The sequence below is a fragment of the Trachemys scripta genome, chromosome 9 (assembly GCF_013100865.1).
Source record: "Trachemys scripta elegans isolate TJP31775 chromosome 9, CAS_Tse_1.0, whole genome shotgun sequence".
NCBI lineage: Eukaryota > Metazoa > Chordata > Testudines > Emydidae > Trachemys > Trachemys scripta.
In genome coordinates, this window is record NC_048306.1 from 16,310,083 (window position 1) to 16,332,136 (window position 22,054).

Genomic DNA, 22,054 nt, shown 5'->3' on the forward strand with positions numbered 1-22,054 from the left:
AACCCAGAGATTACTTATATGAAGGCTGGGAAAGAAAAGGAATCATGTGCAGAAGAAAATAAAGGAGTAACATAGATATCAAAATACTTATCTTCCCAATAATGCTGTTAACCTATTTAGCCACTGCACCGTGTTATCCAAATCCTTGGTGTAAATTAGGGATGAAACATTTTGAGTTCTATGCTCATGCATTTAATTCCAAGCCACCTCGGCATTTGGCATAAAGTAACTGCTATTAAAAAGGTTTCAGAGTGGTAGCCATTGTTAGTGTGTATCCACAAAAATAATGAGAAGTCCTTGTGGCACCTTAGAGACTAACAAATTTATTTTGGCATAAGCTTTCATGGGCTAAAACCCATTTCATCAGATAGCCCACTTCCATCTTAATTGAATTGGCTCGTTAGCACTGACCCCACACTTGGTAAGGCAACTCCCATCTTTTCATATGCTGTGCACTTATACCTCTCTACTGTATTTTCCACTCCATGCACCTGATGAAGTGGGTTTTAGCCCACGAAAGCTTATGCCCAAATAAAGTTGTTAGTCTCTAAGGTGCCACAAGGCCGCCTCGTTGTTTTTGCTATTAAAAAATGCAACCGTTACAACATTTCCCACAACACTGGTACATAAGATACCACCGTTAATAGCAAATCAAAGCATGGGGTAAATGAAGGTATCTCAGATACCACTGAGCAGCAACAGTTGGCCAAAGATGATTTGTTTTTGAAACACCATTATTAATGAAATTTCTCTCACTGAACATTTCATTAAGCAGGCAACCTTAATATTTTTTTAATGGAAGGGTACCTACTAAAGTAGCCATTGTTAGGAAATGCCCAAGTTCAGAATGCATGGTAAATTTCATACAAAAGTGGACTATCGACCTAAGTATTAGTTTTCAGAATCTGGACCTTAGTGAATGATTTCTGCCTATACATTTTCTTGTTAACCTGCAGCACAGCTGTCTTTTGGTGCAATACAGGGAATGAGGCATTTAACTACAAAAGTAACTTGGCAACACATTCATGAACATAGCCTTCTTTAGCTAGGCACTTTACAAACAAGAGAAGGAGTGGGAAAAAAATGTTATTGCATATGCTCAGATTTTTAAAGAGATTACAAAAGAAAAAAAGAGCTCTCTTTAAACAGCGCCATGGAAATTGCTTAGCGCCACTAATGGATAAAATCTCAAAGTACTGAGCATACTGAGTCTGTCCAGTTGTGAAACAAGACTGACCCCAGAACAGAAGGAAAATCAGACAGTGCCAGCATATGCCAAAGGACGAGGATTGGTAAAACTGAAGAAAGACAGGGCCAGATCTGGCCCAGGATATCTCCCAAAGGATACCACAGATGTAATCATTAGTGTGCACAGAATGTTTACTTTCTTAAAATAGTTGTACAATGGAAAGACCCCAGAGGCCAAAGCTATTTGTTGCACAGACAAAATAAAGAAAAACGTTCTAGACTTCCTTTTCTTAATTGTGGTCTGCAAAGGCAAGGTTGATAGCTTACTGGGACATTATAAAACAAATGCAATGGGCTTAATCAAACACACAAATCAGATCAGTTTTAGTGTATTTTGACACTTTGCTCTCCTGTATGGAGATCATGTAAAGACTGCCCTGAAATGCAGACCTCTACAGTGCAAATGTTGTTCAGAGAGTAACAACTCCACAGCTGCCAAAAGGAGAGGCAGAGTTGGGGAAAATGAAGAGTCACAGAGTTATCACAAGGATTCATTAATCAACTGAATGGTGCTCTCCTATTGCTCCTGTCATGAAAAACAGGAAGATAGATTCATGTTTATCTTATACTTTCCCTGATAATTGCTGCTATGAAATATATATCTTCTCAACTTTGAAAGGATCTTATGTCTGGGGCTAAGATATTCTGAACTGTACTTTCTCAGGTAAATTTAATTACAAATTTGGCATTTAACATGGTATCTGTGGTATCCCCATGCTAATGTTAGGGAATACAAATACTATTGTGGAGAAATCATCAAGAATGTAGATGTTCAGAAGTAGAACACAAGTGCCCAGAGGAGTTGTAAAAATAATGTGCGCTTTGGGTTAGAAAATAAAAAAATAAAAACCAACAAACAAAAAAAGTGCGAAAATATTGCCAGATTTGGGAGCAGTAAATGAACATGGATTTCGTCCAGACAAAGTCATAACTGTCTTAGAGTGCAGCCAACTACAATACTATACATCTGAACTGAGACAAATATTGGCAGATTTGGTTAGAGTTAAAATAAATGGCAAGATCTAATGGAATGAGGTCACAACTGTCAACGCTAAATTCAGTAGTCTAGGCTACTACAGTGTCACCATAAAAGACGTTACCAACCGGTATTTCATATTATATTCTCAGACATCAATATACGGTAACTCTTAGGAAATGATGATTTACACAAAGGGTCATCACTAGATCCAATTCCTACTGCTGGAAGTTGTGATTCTGAGGAATTGGTTGCTTTAATTGGAGCCTGCTCCAAAAGACTATGCCTTGAAAAAAGAAACCTTCTTACTGTTATTCCTTTGCCTCCAAAAATTCTGACTTCTTCAGGCAGAGTAGCTAAAAACCTGTCTGAAAGAGAGAACCACCAAATGTTATAAGTAGCACAAAGAAATGAGATATGGTTAACAATTCAAACAATGGCATATAGTCACACTGCCATCTGCTGGTGATTTTTCAGTACTAGAAATTGTAGGCATCTCTACGGTTACGTTCATGCTAATAAAGTTGTTGTTGATGAAGACCAGGCTGCATTGTCACAACTTCCCTAGCAGAGATTATGAAGTTTTTAAAAAGCAAATGTAACTACGGTAGTTATTATTAAATGTTTATACTGCAGTGGCACCAAGAGGCTCCAATCAACTTTCAGAGCCCATTTTACTAGGCACTGTGTAAACACATACAAAGAGATGGCCACTTCTCTCAACAGCTTCTAATCTATGATACAGGAGGGAGGAAGAATACACTAATGCAGACAATTTTATAACAAGAGAGAGATTTGCACTCTTGAAAGTGCTCCAGGATACAAGAAATTCTGACTAGCATTAACAAATGTGCGAGAGGCAAGCAAAGTGGCACAGTGCAGCTGAGCATTGCTACTCTCTTCTGTACCAGTGATTCTGCTTCCTTTTATCTCCAAAGGAAATGAGTCACAAGACAAACAAAGGGATGCAATGGCAATTAGTGTCACTTCCGTGGCCCTTACTGCCTTTTTCTCCTCCTTCCAAGCCTCAGGGGCAGTATCTCAGCCTTCTCTCTTCTGGCTCTCAAACAACATGAATAAATTACCATCACTAACTATGCACTTAAGAGAGAACACCCACTTACCACCTTCTGACGAATCCGAAAGAACCCAAGTCCTGCACAGAATAAGAGGAGCTCTTGTAGTTGCACATATGTATCTTGATATAGAGTTGCTGAGCAGAGGTCACTTTTCATCTTTTAGGTGCTTTCAATAATGAATGATGTGCCTCAAAAAGGTCAAGGGAAAGTTCCCTCCCAAAGCTCTGGAGGCCTCACTTTTGCATGCATGCATGTGTGTGTGTGTGCGTGTTCTCACACACACACATGCACTTACCTTAAAGTGGCACAAAATTCTTCATTTCACCCCCCTTACAAGTTCAAATATCTTAAAAAAATGCAAAGAGTCTGGTTCCCTTGAATGGCATTTTAAAGTCTGTAAAAGATTAAATGCAATTTGAAAGCACATTGGCACATACCTGCAATTTTAGCAATAATTGGGCTCCATCTTTTTGCGTGCAGTTCTTTAATGTGCTTCTCTTTGGCTCCTCCTTTACAGTAGTGTGCTCTAGCATCACTATTTAACACTAAGTACTTTTTGTTGAGGTGTGTTTGGCGCTCGCAACTGGGGGACTTTGATGCCAAGTTCTGAGAGGGATTTTTTCCAGCTGTTACATTTGCATCTATGACCAATAGCTTCCAATAACTGCTTATTGTAGCAGGTGTAAAACTGTCCCTGGAACTAGAATAAGGTCAGTCAGAAACAGCTTTACATTTCAGGGTGCCCATAGCAATATGTCTGAGCCTCTCAGTTGAACTTAATTTTTTGCCCCTCTTTGCAAACTTTGTGGCTTATACAGCTGTCATATTTTAAATCAACTGTATATTCTACATGCTAATGCCAAAAACAATTACCTGGCAAAGTAGTAGGTCAGGAACTGCAGATTTCCAAAGAAGCACGCCTTATGTGAGATCAATTCAAGCAACAGTCTCTCTGAGATAAAATTAAATCGAGTTTGTCAACTGCTACGTTGTATGACTCAAGCTACAGGCTCTTAATTGAGAAGCACAGAACAGACCCAAGAGACAAAGCCAGCGATTTCTGCTGGTGTGCAGAGGGGTAGCAGCTCTGAGGGGGTCATTTCAATTCCTGGGCTGCTGTTCTATCACTGCATTTTACAGCATACGTTTTTTACTGATATTGCAGACATGCTAAAAATGTATCCTTTCTAATCAAAGCCACTAACACTGCTTAGTTATTCTACATGAAACATGATCAGTTACTACATAATGCTGTTGATAGGAAGACTAGGATATCGCAAACTTCAAAGAAGAATATTAAAGAGAATTTTGCAGAAGGAATGACAATTTTATTTTGGGGATTTTTCTCCTGCATCACAAGGCTCGCTTTAGTTGCTACCATTCATCTCCCACTAAAGCAAACCATAAAAACAGGCTGATTCCTGGCAATGGTTTTTCTTTATATTTATTTATTTAGAGACACTTTCTTTGTTACTTGCCTTGAACTATCATGGATGTCATATTATCCTTGTGAAGGATTTATTTTCCGAGGGGGATGCACAAGGTTCCTTTGCCCAACAGCAGGTATTTTCGTCTTATTTTCTGAATTGGAGTGGCTTGGAAAGTGCATAGAGAGAATTATTTGCCATTATGGCCTCCATTTTTAGAACAAAACATATGTGCAAATATGGTAATTATGTGCACAAATTTGGCACAAGACTACATTTAGAAATTTGGAATCAAATGGTGTTTCCCGTGAATAGTTCCTGCATTTTCCTTTTCAGCCACCATTTAAAAAAGAAAAAAAAATTCTCCTTGTAATTGGTAGATTCTTGCTTGCCTGAACATTGTCTGTTAACTAAGTTAGGTCCATAACTCGGTGACCAAAGTGAAACACACCACCTCAAAAGAATTCTTCCAATAGAGCCTGAAGGACATCAGGTCTGTATTTGGGCCTGAAGATTCTGATATTTGTTGAAATTCTAACAACAGTAGCCTGCATTAAAATGGCAAGATTTATAGCCACAATTACCATACATTAGGATATGAGACGCTGCAGTTATTGTCTATTCTCTGTAAAGGGAGATATCATTCTATGATACATGAGGTATTGCAGTAAGTGGGTATAAACAGGGTCTTTCTGTACATATATAGGGATAGAGAGCTAGATGCACTTCAGCTTAAGTCATCATCGAGTGACGGAATGAAAGGACAGCTCTGGAAGTTATTGATCATACACTGGGTGAGGGTCTCAAAGTGAAGCTGATCTTTAGTAACTATAAGGATCTGTTGTGACAAGCCAAGAATTTGGGGTAAGTCTGAAAACCCTTTCTCACCACGGGATTTGAAAAAAGGTTGGGCTTCCACTCTGTGCTCCTCTGGCACTCTGTGGTGGCTTTTGGTTGCTCCAGCAGCACAAAGCCAGTGGATCCAGACCACAGAAGAATCCTCTGGTAGCATAGAATCACCACAACAGCTCCTACTCTGCCCTTGTGCTGGCTGCCAATGCATGTGGAGTCACCAGGGGAAAGACAAGGCTAGATCTCTCTTATGTCTTGGTGTTCCTTAGATGCTAGAACAATCCCTTGATGGACATCATAGGTAGCTTGAACATGTCAGAGAGACCCTCCAGTTGCTCTAATTTACACCATGACTAGATCAGCACACCAATGGCCCCAGCACTAGGGGAGCGCAAAAGTGAGTTCAAGCTACCTATGTGCCCTCCCCACTGTAGCTGCACTGAATGCTTCTCAGCAGCAGTTGAGCATCTGTCCCCATATTCTTAGCTATTTAATATTCTGTAGGATTTTGTTGACTATGACATGACCTTTTAAGATAAGCGATTGAATGTGTAACCTTTACCCTGGAGTGGCACTCATACAACAAGCAAGTCTCCTGCTTCTCCTCCATCCCTGTTTACCCCCACCTTCTCCCATCCCTGTTTTTTTGTTTTGTTTTTCTTGCCACAGCCCTCATCCTGGTCTCTTCCTTGCTTTTGTCTCTCTTCCCTGCTTAACTTAATTGGCTATTTAGACACAGCACCTGCTCCCCAGTCATTTCCACTGATTTCACACCTTGGAGAAGACATGCTGCTTTCTGAAGTACCAATTCAGTCCAGCAAGGGAGAAGTGGCCTGAATGCAACAGAGGCAAGAAATGAGAGAGAGTGTAATGGAAAAAAATATGAAGTGGAAAAACACTAATCTGGGGGCGGATGACTATAGGATGACTATACAATGGAAGGAAGGAATGACTATAGAATCAGCAATTTTATGGCACCTAATTTTATTCCTTATTAAGACAACATTTCCAATTAAGGTAATGGGGATTTTTCATGAGTAAGGAGTCAAGATTTGCTGGAAACTTGTATCTGTTCCATTTAGAATTATGAAAATATCATATGACCCAACTTGGATACAAAAACATACAGAACTTTGGTGTTTGGGTTTTTTGTAGACTGTCAGGACCAACTTAAAAATTTTGAATAATATTTGGATCCAATCCAAAGTACCAGGAAAATTTGCTGCAATAAATTACTATTTCCCTCTGCAATTAAATTTATTGTCAGGCTGTAGGTGTAAGTTATATTATGAGGTTATAATAACAAAGTCATTTTGCAGGTTGCTCTGTGTGCGTGTTAACAGCTAATCAACAACGTTCTAACAATAAAAGGAAGTTTTGGTATCTTAACATTAACTTTGCCTAACTTCAATATCAAGATTAAGAGAGTTCGTTTAAAATGTTTATTTTGACCATTTTTAAATGCTGATCTACTATATTTATATAGTGAGGTCTCGCGGGTGTCTGTCCTGGGTGAGGACTAGTCAATATTTTCATTAACAACTTGGAGAATAGGGATGACACCAAGCTGGGAAGGGTTGCAAGCATTTTGGAGGACAGAATTAGAATTCAAAATGACCTTGACAAATTAGAACATTGGTCTGAAATCAACAAGGTGAAAATCAAGTGCAAAGTACCACAGTTAGAAAGCAAAAATCAAATGCAAATGATAAATGGGAAATAACTGGGTAGGTAGTAGTACTACTAAAAAAGATCTGGGGGTTATAGTGGATCCCAAATTGAATATGAGCCAACAATGTGATCCAGTTGCAAACAAAGGCTAATATCATTCTGGGGTGTGGGACATGGAAAGTAATTGTCCTGCTCTACTTGGCACGGTGAGGTCTCAGCTGGAGTGCAGTGTCCATTTCTGGCACCACACTTTAGAAAAGATGTGGACAAACTGGAGAGTCCATAGGAGCGCAACAAAAATGCTAAAAGCTTTAGAAAACCTGACCCCAGAGGAAAGATTAAAAAAAAAAAAAAAAACTGGTCATGTTTAGTTTTGAGCAAGGACGACTAAGGGAGGACCTGATAACAATTTTCAAATATGTTAAGGAAGATTTAGGTTAGATATTAGAAAGAACTTTCTAATCATAAGGATAATTAGCTCTGGAATAGGCTTCCAAGGGAGATTGTGAAATCTGCATTATTGGAGATTTTTGAGAATAGGTTAAAAAACATCTGACAGGGAAGGGCATGGGCGGCTGGTGATCCAGTCGTTGGCGGAGGTTAGCCCACGGCCCCTTCCCTTCTGCCCAAGGCCCCCCTGCCTCTCCCCTTCTTACCCCCGTTCCCCCTCCCTTTCTACCCCCCACTCCGCAGGAGCCCAGAGCATCCCCACCGCAGTCCCCAGTCCCACCGCTGGGTGGCCGGGCGACACAGCTGCAGCATCCCTAGCCCTGGTGCTCCGGGCGGTGCCACCACAGTGCCCCCAGTCCTGGTGCTCCGGGCGGCCAACCCCAGAATGTCAGATGGCGTGGCTGCAGTGCCCCCAGCCGCGGTGCTCCAGACATCGCGGCCCTAACACCACCTGCCCAGAGTCCCTAGGGAGGCAGGCCAGCCAGCCTGGGCCAGCCAGGGCAGAGCACTGGGAATCGCAGGAGGGGGCCTGGCCTGGGGGCGGAGTGTGGGCACGGCCATGCTAGGCTGTTTCAGGAGTCACAGCCTACGATACCTGCCACTCATGGGGAAGGGGGTAGGTTTATTTGGCCTTGCCTCTAGAGATTAGATGACTTCTTGAGGTCCCTTCCAGCCCTTCATTACCATGACTCTATGCGACCTCTCCTTGGAAGTGCAAGTACCCAAATACCACGAGAAAGGCTTTTCCAGTCACTGCAGTATATTTCAAACATAAATGGTGCTAGGAAGTGGTTGGAATCTTACAAGAAGGCCTCGACAGACATTTCCAGATTGATTTCTGGAACCGAGCCTTTTGGTTAATCTCAATGATTTTCCTGTCCAACAGATCAAGGTGATGATTTTTTTCCTCTTCTCAAACACTTAGAATGGCCTCAGATTCATAATGGCTAATACAGCAATGGGAACACACAGGGTTAAAACCGGTAAACTGAGTACAAAATAAGCAAGGCCGTTGGGTTTCAGCCCCAGTATTTTGAATGCTCTGGGTAGTTCTAATTGTAGCATGCCCCTTGGAAATTTGCTTCCAGCACCCAGAAACCTTAAAGGAAACAGTAAAAGTGGAAATTTGAAGACTGGAAAATTAAAAGTATGGTGGATTGTTGAAAGCAGACCTCAAAGTCTCAGTCTTTCCTTACAAATAAAGAAAGACATCTCCCATAGGTACATTACATCAATGACAAAAATCTAGTTACATTGAAAATCCATCCCAATCACAAACCCAAGTATATTGCTTACATTTTGCTTCCTACACGGGTTATGATAATGGAGCAGCATTGCTATAGGTTTTCTTTAAAAGGTTTTTCTTCCAGGAAATACCCATTGTCTCATTGAAACTGGAAGATGCAATTAGCAGATAGAGCTGTAAGTCCTAATGGGAAAACCACTTGAGTGATCACAAGCCACCTCTCACCCTCATTGGTTCCAGCATGGCAGGTGACAGAGACTTGGTTAACAGAATATTTAGGTTCCTGAGCCACGGGCAGGCACCTGATTTTGGTTTCTTCAACTCGTGTGCTTACCGTATCCACAGGGCCTGACAATTTACTCACTTAGAAACTCTCAGCAATCTTACATTATTTCCCTTGCTTAAAAAAAACACCTGTCTCCACCAGTCTTCTACTTCACTCTCTAATCAGCACAAACAAACAAACCTGTTCTAGTCAGTGGCTGATTGCAAACCCTATTTAATCTCTCTCCGTGATAACAAAAAATGAACTAACTCCAGCTTCATGTCGGCCTGTCAGAGGAGCCGTGGCACAGTTCATTTTCGCATTTTGATAAGTTGGCACTGAAGGCTTCCGATGATGACTCTGAAATGAGTTTTTACAGCCAGGTTCAAGAGCATTTTTACTCTCTGAAAAGCTCTTGAAAAGTCCGTGGGCATGCGTGCCATTTACAGACCACAGGCATAGCACAGTCTGTGTTTCCTTCTCATGCATGGTGATCCACCTCAGTGCTGTGTACACGACAACAAGGAAGTTTAAGAACCCTGTAACAATGCAGTTGCAAGTTAGAGTTCACACGGGACCCAACCTCACTGCCACCACCAGCATTAAAGTTTTGGATTGACCTGAGTTTTAATCTGATTGGGGAGACATAGTCAGGTCCCATCTACACTAGTTATTATAGTTATGTTGCAGTCACTTACAGTGTTAATATAAATGCAGACTCTATGGAATGTTTGGCACCTACAAAGACAATGTATCATTTGTGTCATTTTGGTGCAAAAGAAACTTCTCCCATTCTTGTTCCACTTGTAAACTAGTTCCATGCTTAGTGAAAACACAGCTTGGATATTTCACGTTCACATGGCCACTGAAAAACCAAAGGGTATATACTGAGGAATGAGTGAGCCAGTTGACAACATGAAAACTGACTGAAGCCTTTGCCCATCCCTTAAAATGAATTTTTTGTGTGTCTGAAAAACGTTTTCTCCCCCTATCTCTTTTTTTGCTGTTGCACTCATAGACTCATAGACTTTAAGGTCAGAAGGGACCATTATGATCATCTGGTCTGACCCCCTGCATGCTGCAGGCCACAAAACCGTCCCTACCCTTTCCTTGACTCTGCTGATGAAGTCCCCAATTCCTGTGTCTTAGTGACTTCAATTGGCAGAGAACCCTCCTGCTAGAGATCCCTGCCCCATGCTGCGGAGGAAGGCGAAAAACCTCCAGGGCCTCAGCCAATCTACCCTGGAGGAAAATTCCTTCCCGACCCCAAATATGGCGATCAGTAAGACCCCGAGCATGTAGGCAAGAGTCTCCGGCCTAACCCTTGTTAGCCATTATACTGTTTGCCTACCATTGCTTGGTATTCCTCAGCTAATATGTTTTACCATTAAACCATTCCCTCCATAAACTTGTCTAACTTAATCTTAAAACCAGACAGGTCCCTCGCCCCCACCGTTTCCCTCGGAAGGCCATTCCAATATTTCACCCCTCTGACGGTCAGAAACCTTCGTCTAATTTCAAGCCTAAACTTCCCCACGGCCAGTTTATATCCATTTGTTCTTGTGTCCACGTTAGTACTAAGCTGGAATAATTCCTCTCCCTCCCTTGTATTTATCCCTCTGATATATTTAAAGAGAGCAATCATATCCCCCCCTCAACCTTCGTTTTGTCAGACTACACAATCCGAGCTCCTCCAGTCTCCTTTCATACGACAGGTTTTCCATTCCTCTGATCATCCTAGTGGCCCTTCTCTGCACCCGTTCCAATTTAAGTTCATCTTTTTTAAACATGGGAGACCAGAACTGCACACAGTACTCCAAATGAGGTCTCACCAGCGCCTTATACAACGGAAGCAGCACCTCCTTGTCCCTACTAGATATACCTCGCCTAATGCATCCCAAGACCGCATTGGCTTTTTTCACCGCCACGTCGCATTGTCGACTCATAGTCATCCTGCGGTCTACAAGAACCCCTAGGTCCTTCTCCTCTTCCGTTACTTCTAACCAATGCATCCCCAGCTTGTAGCTAAAACTCTCTAGTTCTAATTGAAATCAGAATCATATATGACAAAACAACCTGAAAATAGCTGTTCTCATGGTCTCATTCAGCCCTATTGGAAATATTTCAAGAATGCCTATCCTGGTGTGATTGCTAGATATCAGCAATCTGTTGGGTAATCACTGAAACTTTGGGTGCTTATTTGAGTACAGCTTCTGAACTTTGAGATTCACCCATCCCAATCAATCCAGTTGCACATTTTTGTGGGCTGAATATTATACACAGATGACTAGCAACAAACAAGGTAAGACTGGAGAGCAGAAGAGAAGGAAGATTTTATTCTATTGTCTGGGAAACAAAAACTCAACTTAATTGTTTCTTTGGTTTATTTAAACACTCAACACTGTTATGGAATCTAAGAACTATTTTGCACTGTTTATCTTCATCATCCTACTGAAGGATGCGAAAAGGACTTTCGGTTTCTCTATCATACACTCCCACCAGAACAGTGACTTATCCTGGGCAAGTTGGCAAATAGAATTTTTCAAGGTTGGAGGAAAGTTTCCTGTGTGTGTTAGGGGCGTAACTATTTTGTTCATCATTAATTCATGATGAAAATTCATCTCTACAAGGGGAAAGCCATTCTTCACTTCACTCTACAGGATAAATCATATTTCCTGCTCTTCTGATGCTTCTTCATCAGGGAAAATAAAACACCTCTTCCTTTCTGACAAAGAAGTCAGTTACCCAGTTCAATTCCCTATACCAGTTTTTCCCAAACTTGGGACGCCGCTTGTGTAGGGAAAGCCCCTGGTGGGCCAGGCCAGTTTGTTTACCTGCCCCGTCTGCCGGTTCAGCCGATCGTGGCTCCCACTGGCTGCGATTCGCTGCTTCAGGCCAATGGGAGCTGCTGGAAGAGGCACAAGCTGAGGGACATACTGGCCACCGCTTCCCGCAGCCCCCATTGGCCTGGAGAAGTGAACCGCGGCCACTGGGAGCCGTGATCGGCCGAACCGGCAGATGGGGCAGGTAAATAAATTGGCCCAGCCCGCCAGGGGCTTTCCCTACACAAGCGGCGTCCCAAGTTTAGAAAACACTGCCCTATGCTATCCCTTTTGCGCACGCATGTTTTTCTACTTTGCGGGACACAGCTCCTTGGTGCCTCCTTCCCTGAAATGGCAATGAACATCCCGGGGTCTCACTCCCTTGATGCTAATGAAAACTTTTCCCCCTCCAAACAAATGTTGCTTCAAAGAAATTTCAAAATTAAGCAAGCTTTATGAAGCTCCAATAAACGTGATATTAACTGATGGCATACTAGAGAAATTGGCGGATTTCCCAGAGCATCTCTGAGGATTCACCTGAGTCTATTAGTAAATCTCTTTCAGTGTCAGAGAAATACCTAGAATGCCAGTTTTACAGACTGTATCAACATCTAATCTAAAGAACCTAATACTCTATCAGACAAGCACAGCCTTCTTATTTTAAATTTCCCTTGTTAGTTTCATTAAGTTATTCCAAAAGGGTGATACAAAGAAATGCAGTACCAAATAGTTTAAAATAATTTAATGAGCCCCCCAAAACTCCTATAATTAATGCTATAGTTCCTTACTGAATATATATTTCATTTTTCAAAATAATTGAATATCACTACTCCATGCCAGAGTCTAAACTAACTTTCCAAACAAGCCCATGCATGAGGAAAGAATATTTATAATTTTACAACACAAAAATACTTAATCAGGATTTTTTAAGCATCTGTACCACTGCAGATGATGAAATGTACAATAAAAAAAGAAAACCCTATTTGCAAAATTGAGACGAACACCCATAAATGTGTTTCAAACTTCTCTTTTGAGACAACTGTGGTGAGCAAAGTGAACATGTCACATTGTGTCATCATGTACACTGGGGTGAGATTGTACATTCTAGTAGATAGTAGCATATTACACCAATTTGGTAAAGTGAAAATCCATACACAAAGTGTAGGAAACAAACCTCCCCATTCATTGATTCTTGTCTACTATTGGCTGCACCCAACCCTCTGCTTCCCTCCCCACCCCAAAAAAAGAACCTGAATGCACCCAAATTTGCAGGATGTGGAAATCTGGATCCATAGCCAAAAGTGACATTTTAGGACCATGTCTAGTAAAAGTGACAGATTTCTATATTTACTCTCATTGGCTGGAATTCATTTGTGGTAGGAAAGGGCTACGAAGGGGGATCTAAGCAAAAGAGCAGTGCAGGGGGTACTGTGCACCAGCTATTCAGCATGGAAAGTGCTTTTGTATTGGCCCCACAACTGTGGATGCATGGGATCCACACCAACAGATCCAATAGCCTCAACACCCTGCAAAATGAGGATGTGGCTACTATTCCAGTTGATAGACTATGCGGGGGCGGAGGGGAGAAGATAATAGGTCAGGATGGGTGTGTTGATTTTTACCTCCTCATTCACTCTGCCTCCACCTGTATAGAGCGCAATGACTCAGGTTTTATGCAGGTAGAATGTATTTCATACAACATGTGCTTGTTTCATAAGTCAAAAGATTACTTCCCGAGCTGCCAATACTACAGACGCAGCTGGATTCTGAGAAATCACACTCTGCTCTCCCTGCCTCAACAGTACATCATCACCAGGAACAAACTCTGCAATCTAGCTGACAGTTTTGTTATTAATACGATTTCCGTTATTACTTATACAGCACATACAGACGTGCTAGGCATTGTGTTGTTGTTGCATGAGGCAGAATAGATTGTCGTGGTCAAAGACACCCACGCATTGATTTTAGTTCAAAGACTCAAGTCTGAGGCCAGTTTATTGACATACATACCAGTGCACTGGGGTGCAGTCCGAAGACTGACACCCCGAGGACCGCTCACAGGCAGCTTTTATTTCATTAAACCGCAAGCAAAGTACAAACAATACGTCATGAGTTAAGAAATTGGGGTTGGGGTCAGTCGCCCCTTCCTGGCACCTTCCTTATTCTTTTCCGAGAATTGGGTGTTTTATTTGGGTACGGGGGCGCTTGGTGGTTTTCCCCAGGGGTGGTACTTGGCACCAGTTTGGGTACATTTCTCAGCAAGGTACATGTTATTTTCCGGGGTTTTACGGTTAAGGGGGTTACCATGGGACGCCTAAAGAAGATCTATGATTGGCTAATTTTCAGATAGCTGGACTTGGAAAGTTTGCAGATAGCTGCAACTGCAAGAGTGATCAGCTCTTTGCAAAAGCAATTTCTTAATTATTTCATAAACTTGCGGTTATTATATTGCTAAAGCAGTTTCTCTTGTAGCCTTTAGCATTATTCTTTGTTTTTCCTTCCCCCTCCTCTGGCCATTACCCTTGACTGAGTTTGGCAGAGAACTGTGTTGTTCAGTCTTACTTAGGCCTGGGCCTGTACTACTCTGTGTAAGGGTAGTCAGCATAACAGATCTCTGTTGGAGGGTTTATTTTGGGGCCTTCAGATTCACAGCTTTGGCTATTAAAAAGAAGGCCCCCCGTTCTATTTCCCCACAAGATTCAATCTCACACTGCCATAGCTGTATTTGGTTTACATTGCTCAGAGTACCAAAAAACATGTTTGTGTTAGTCAAGTAAGCAGATGTGACTCAAGGACACACAGGGACACCTGGTAAGAAGGTGTCATTCTTACATTGTTATTTATTGTTTGCCTCCCTCTACCGTGAAGGTACAATACACAAAGTAACACCAGCCCCTTCCCGGAGCGCTGACAATCTAGAAGGTACACACTTATTACAGCACATGCTCAAAGGCCCATCTTCATGGAGGCAGAAATATATTTTTTTAATACCATGCCAGAGGCACCTAGAATTTAAGGCAAACAATTCCCATCCTATTGTTGTTATAAATCTAAATAAATACAGCACAAGACAGAATGCACTAGGAAATGCAGAGGTAGCAAGGTTGACAGCATACTGTGGGATGGGCAAGGGGAGTGTAACATTTAAATTAAGTTATCAATCTCAGTTCTGGGAGCATCACAGAAGTAGTTGGGGGGAGTTAAAGGGACTTCTCTGACTACAATCACACTAGGAGGATTCTTCTGATTAACAGGCAGAAAGATACACATACAGCTGTGTTTCTGTGGAGTTGCAGAGACACCCAATGGCAAGTAATATGTCAACACTTTAATATTGGTGGTAATTCAGCTTTTAATAATTGAACTTTGGTATCCATTGCAATAAAAATTCACACGAACACCCAAGGAGTTCAGTAACATGCAATTCCCTTGTCATTCTGCAAGAATTATGTTCACTTATGTAAAATGTTAAACCTAGGTGATTATTTTCTATCAATACACCCCAGACCATATTAAATTACAAGTATACTAGTGTCTGAAGGGCAGATCCTGCTACCCTTATTTATGCTGCATAGCACCTCACTCTGTGTGCAGTCTCAATTTCAGCAGGACTGCTGGCAAATAATACATTAGTCAATCAAGTGAAGTCATCAGAGCCCCAGCCTATGTGAACTACTCTTTGACTGTTCTATACTAGTATTTTTTTCCTGTCACTGGAAAACAGCAGCCTGTCATTTCTGCAGATCCAAAGACCTGATTCTGTTATGCACAGACTGTTGAATCCACTTTGACTATAAATCTGACAGGTGTTTTCCAGGCAGGCCTGGAAGGTAACTGTGCCACCCATTCCAGATTTTTATGATTAGCCTTATACTTGGCAAATGCCTAATGGCAATCTTTCAATGTGTGTAATTTATGTAAGAAAAACGTATCCATTAAATACTAGTAATTTTTAGATAGAAAACAGTGAAATAAAGATATTTATCATGAAGAATTCTGCTTCACCTTTACTGCAGCTCTCCAAAGGTGTTTTTATTCTTCTCTTGATGTCTGCACCTAACACCAATTAACTCTGAAGCAAGCAGGATGCACACAAAGAGAACATATATTTTCTGAAGTTTGGGCACTTCAGAAGGACAATTTTCTTTCCTGGCTTTCTATTGTATACATTTGCTTCTTTACTGGTGACTTCATACATTTGCTATACAACTTATGCATTATACTGACCACAATGATTCTGCAAGGTTACCTCTGATGAATTACTTAACAGATGAGACTATCTGAAGAGATACTTCAAAACAAAATATAAATATTCAGTGTGACAATCTTGGTCTCTTGTACCAAATTAATGCAATATAAAAAAAAAAACCCTACAACCCCTCTCCCTCCCCCCTCTATCTTCCTTGTGCAAAAAAACAGTTACCAGTATTTCGTGGACCACTTTCAATCACTAGGACTGGAAGAAAAACTTGAGGCTGTAAGATGCTTTTTTAAAAGGAATTTAAAAAGGAACCATGTGCTCTAGTCCGCTTTAGGATACGAGATCACACTGTCTTCATAAATGCACGCTAAATGATATCGACAAGCCTTTCTGCTTGTTCACCTCCAATACTTAGATGATAATTCTATTTGGGGTTTTTTGTTTTTTAATTTCTGTACCAGGTAAGAGTCAAACTAAAGACTAATGGAAGTGACTGCCCAATTTTTACTGAGTTACACCAGACTGTATTTTTTGCTTTTTGTTTTTCCTGCACAGAATGTAAGTGCACTGTATCTAGCGCTCATTAAATACTGACCTAAATCCATCTCCCTTCATTTCCTTGTAACATGGCATATTTTCTGATGGTTCTAATCAGCCTAGTGGAGCTGCACACCTCAATTCCATTAGCTAAAAAGTTAGCACACCCACACTTACACCCTGAGTTATTGACTTTTTTTGTATCTTGTAACCATCAGACACCAGGAAGAGAAAGCAGTTGTGTTAATTATAAGAAAAGAGTATTATTTATTCCAATTCTCCATCTTGTGGTCCTTAAAAAATGAGGCTGAATGAAACACAGCACTAAAACATATTAAACTAGAGCCCATTTAGCCTCCAATTTATTTTCTGGATCTCACCATTATATCATACCCTCAGGTGTCCAGTGTCTTTTTGGGCTCTGGACATGCTGAGACACAACAGGATGTCCAAAATGTCCTGGGATTTTATTTTATTTTTAATTCCCTCCATCTGGAGGACAGCCTCCATCAGAAAAACTGCTCTAAGATCAATATTTGGGATTGTCTGGTTGCATACTCTTTCACTCTGTTTGGATTCAGTATTACAATTTCATTTAAGTAATAAAATGATCAGAAATAATCTCTGACTAATTGCATCATGTATAAAATGTTCTAAGATGATAAAGAGATGCAGGTCCAGGGTAATACACTTCAGGCTAATGTTTATTATTTTCAAATATATATATATTGCAAATCCAGCCTGGATGCCACTGTTATCTCCCCTACTGAAGAAGCATTAATTGGGCAAAATTCAGTTGTTAACTACCCTTTAGCTGCTAAACAAAGTGTGTGTGTGTGGGGGGGGGGAGGACAGATAAAAGAGAACATATGCCACATAGAAGACAAATAGAGTAAGAGCGTAAGAGCAATAGCCACCTCAAAATTTGCTACTGCTGCTTTAGTTAACAGTCACTTTGTTAGAGCATTAATGGTCCATAGTGAACTAACAAACCAGCAGTTAATTGCTAGTAATGACTGGTTTCTTGGGGATTATTGCCTAAATAAATCTCAAAAGTTGTGCTGCTAAGTGATTTGCTATTTCTTTAAAGTTGGCAACAGAGCCCAGCATTAGTCAGCTACAATATTCACTCTGAACTTGATTCTACGCACAAAGCAAAATATCAGTGTCATTGGTCATCAAGTTTCCATCTTGAAAAATTATTATTTAACATCTGGAAGGTTAAAGAAAAGCCAGACCAATATTCTTTGTTTTCTAGCCACTTTAGGAGGAACATACCTCTGAACATGGACATATCTGTTGTTCAAAAAAAAAAGGGGGGGGGGAAGGGGGGGACAGTCTTTTCCTCCCATCACACAGCATTGGATTGTTATGGAATCATCATTCATCCATTTGCAGAGTAATGTGCTGTTAGGGTGTGCATTTAGTGTTTTGATTTCAAAAACAAAGATCTTATGAAAATTATCTAAAGCGAGATCAAGAGATAATGGCCACTTGGGAGACCCATAAGAATTCCTATTTATACCAAAGCTTTGTAGCTGAAACTTTGTGTTGTTATAACCTTTATGGTGTGGTTAAACATATACTGCATCTTCTGGTCAGTTTTATCTCAGGAGAGAGTCAAAGGGAAGGAAGAAATACTATTTGCTTGTACATTTATAGTTGAACCTTACATATGCACATTGCAGCAAATATGATCTTCAAAATGGATCTGACCCTCACTCACCTTAGCAGCAGCTGAGCTATCAGGCTCAATGCCACACACCCGAGGCACAGGACAGGATAGCTCAGAGCTCTGGTACAAAGCCCTGTGAGGGAGTGACAAAAATTGATTACTGCATAACTGTGTGGTGGACCAGGAGACATGAATGAGTTAGTGGTTTCAGGTGTATTCAGAGTAGACTGTTGCCCATGTAATAAAACCCACTGACAACAAAGGGTGCTAACAGTGACAATCAAAGATAAAAATTCAGGGACTGACTGGGCCAAGAAGATTGAACTACTCTTTGGGCTGGTCTACTTGTGTGTGGGGGGGTCGATCTAAGCTATGCAACTTCAGCCACGTGAATAGCGTAGCTGAAGTCAAAGTATCTTAGATCGATTTACCTGGGGTCCTCACGGCGCGGGATCAATGGCCATGGCTCCCCGGTCGACTCCACTACCGCCGCTCGCTCCGGTGGAGTTCCGGAGTCGACGGGGAGCGCGTTCGGGGATCGATATATCGCATCTTAACGAGACGCGATATATCGATTCCCGATAAATCAATCGCTACCCGCCAATACGGCAGGTAGTCTGGACGTACCCTTAAAGGCCTTTCGCCTGTACAGAGATCTGTAGCATGTATCCCTGCACTCATGAAGAGTCTCATTAAAGGCAATGGGATGCACATAGGTCCACACGCTAGCAGAGCCCAATGCGCATTCAAACTTTACTCTCTAAAGATGGTCTCTTGCAGCTCAGGGTTGAAACACTATGGAAGGACAATATGAAGAAGCTTGCATGTCTGAAACCTGTTGTATAAAAGAATAAAGAATTTGAGCCTCCAAGGATGATAATGTTCACCCAGCACCTTTCAGTAGCACACACTACCATCAATGTAAAAATCAACACACATACTCTTTTAAAGTCACACTCATAAGATAGTATCAGAGGGGTAGCCGTGTTAGTCTGGATCTGTAAAAAGCAACAGAGAGTCCTGTGGCACCTTATAGACAGATGTATTGTATAACAGATGTATTGGAGCATAAGCTTTCGTGGGTGAATACCCACTTCGTCAGACGTATGCCACAAGACTCTTTGTTACTCATAAGATACAAACAGAAAAAAATGTTGCACAGATTTAGTATTACCAGGAATGGGGGAAAGGTTTAAACACTGGAATACAATCGTTAGAAGAGCAATAAAATGAAATAGGGAATATTTCTACAAGTTGTCATCCTGCAAAGTCTAATGAGAGTAACAGAAGATGAAATCCATGAATAGTTGACTTAAAGGTTTATCATTTCTCTATTAATTAAAACAAGGTGCTTCAGTCTTTGTAATGCCTAATGTCCATTGCTGTTAGCAAGATTTTGAAATACATAAATATCACCATTCATCTAAGGATCTAAACATTTTGCAATCATTAAACATCACAAGCACTGCAAAAATAGGCAAATACTCATTTTACAGATAGGTAAACTGAGGTACAGAAAAGTTAAATGACACACCACGTCAGCAGCAGAGTTGAAAAGAAAACTAGCATCCTGATACCTGATTCTCTAAACACACCCTCCTTTTTAGAGATGGCAAATATGCCATATCAATGACTCTCTGTAACTCAGATGGTTAGACAAAAACAAAATTATATAAAGCAAGTTAATTTACTGACTCCGTTAACTTTTCTGGGGTCATGTCAGGGATCAATGTCTCCTTAGGGAAATCTTAGAATCTTTACAGGAACAAGCGAGCACACCTTGCATATAAGAAACAAAATCTGTATTTGCTTAAAATTTTACACCAAATTTGTATTTATGACATGTTTCCAGGTCATCATATTTCTTGCTATTTTTCTCAATGCCCTTAAATTAATAACTCCATTGAGCATGACATCCCATAAATATTTACCTCTATAAAAAGAGAAGACATTCTTACTTTCTTTATCGTGTTCTTCTAGCAGCAACACATACCAAAGGAGTCAGAACTTCAGTGGTCAATTTTCTATCTCAGATTTCCTTCCAGTTGTGTATCATAACAGGCTGGTTGAAACCCGAGTACTTCTAAACAACGGAGAAATCTCCAAGAAGCTGGACTTCTCTGTGTCCCCCAAATGACAGTTCAGTAAAAAATAAGGCACGGAGGATAAAACTCCTCTCATGTGGTATCAGGGCTCTTAAACTGAGAGTTTTAGTTTTAGGGAGCTCATTGGACCTAATTGACTTCACTTGGGCTGAATAATATGCAAATATTTGTAAATTCCATAGCATTGATTTACTATCAGGCATAATTATAAATTCTGAACATTGGCATATTAAATGTCCCAGGGGAAAACACAAAGACCAAAAAAAGAGACGATAATACAAAGTACACTCATTTTCTTTGAATTTTTCCCCACCACAGATAAAACACAATGCATCTTTATGAAAATATTTATGCTGATGGTATTTTTCTAGGTATTAAATAAAGCAGTCAGAAGAAGCAAAAGGTAGTGTGGATGCCATCAGAAGCCTAGGCACAGAATTATGCCTAATATTAACTGGTGCTGAACATCTATGAAATTAGTGGGCCTAAGCAGGTTTTCTAATTCTGTTATAGGAAGGAAAAGCAGAGACCTGGTATTCTTGCTCACACTTTTTTTGCCTTCAAAAGAGATTTTTGCTTTATCCTAACAGAATTCACCAATCACAAGAGTCTGATATTACAGACAAAGCCATGATAAGACTTGTAAAAGTTTGCCTAAAACCCAACCGCTACCCAAAACAGTAACTTAAATTTAGCGTTAAACAACAAAACTTTAAAAGAATCAACTCTTTTGGTAAACCTCATGCTAGCTCTTGCAGACTAACTTAGGCTCTGAGAAAATTTAATAGCCATGAATTTTTAAAAAAGCATATCCTATTGTCAAATTCATGTTTTTTAATAAGAAACTTAAGTCACGTGACCATCGCAAGATGAAAAGGTTATGTGAATGTCAAGTAAAGGTTAATTCATTTGATTCAACAAAAACCTAACATGTCAGGTAGAAAGTTGTGAACAGAAGGATCTCAAATCAGGTTAGTAGGGCTTTTGGTTTTTTTTACATTAGTGCATCCCAAAAACTCAGTGTTCCATCCCATTCCACACCCTCCTCCCAAACCTTGCAGAGGGCTTCCTGTATTCTAACAGCCTTTCAGTAAGTAATTCTGGAAAGTATGTATTGCCGGCAGTTCAATGCAAGGCTCCCGATTATTTTTATTGTTCATTATTTAGTGGCAGAGTATCAATCTACAACAGAAGACATGTCTGCAACAGAAAAGTTTATAAAAACTCTTGATGAAATATGCATGAGCGACTATGAAAATGTAATAGTACATTAAATGTCGGAATATCTCTGAATACACTAAAGCCTATTTGCTTACTTTAGAGCACACAATGAATTTATGGTAATAAGTTTGGGAAAGTAGTACATCAGTGTTGCTAAATATGCAGAGCAGCTGTTTCTGTTATTATAAAATGGCTAATTTTTACTCATTTGTGACATGGGTTCATATATGGGTAACAGCTGCAGTTTCGACCAGCTGCATCCTGATGCTAAATGCACAC

General features: G+C 40.6%; 1 long non-coding RNA gene across 1 annotated transcript in view; it reads right to left on the bottom strand.

Annotated features, from left to right (window-relative positions):
- LOC117883198 overlaps positions 1-22,054 on the bottom strand; it is a 301,536-nt gene that overhangs the window by 278,995 nt on the left and 487 nt on the right. The window lies entirely within an intron of this gene.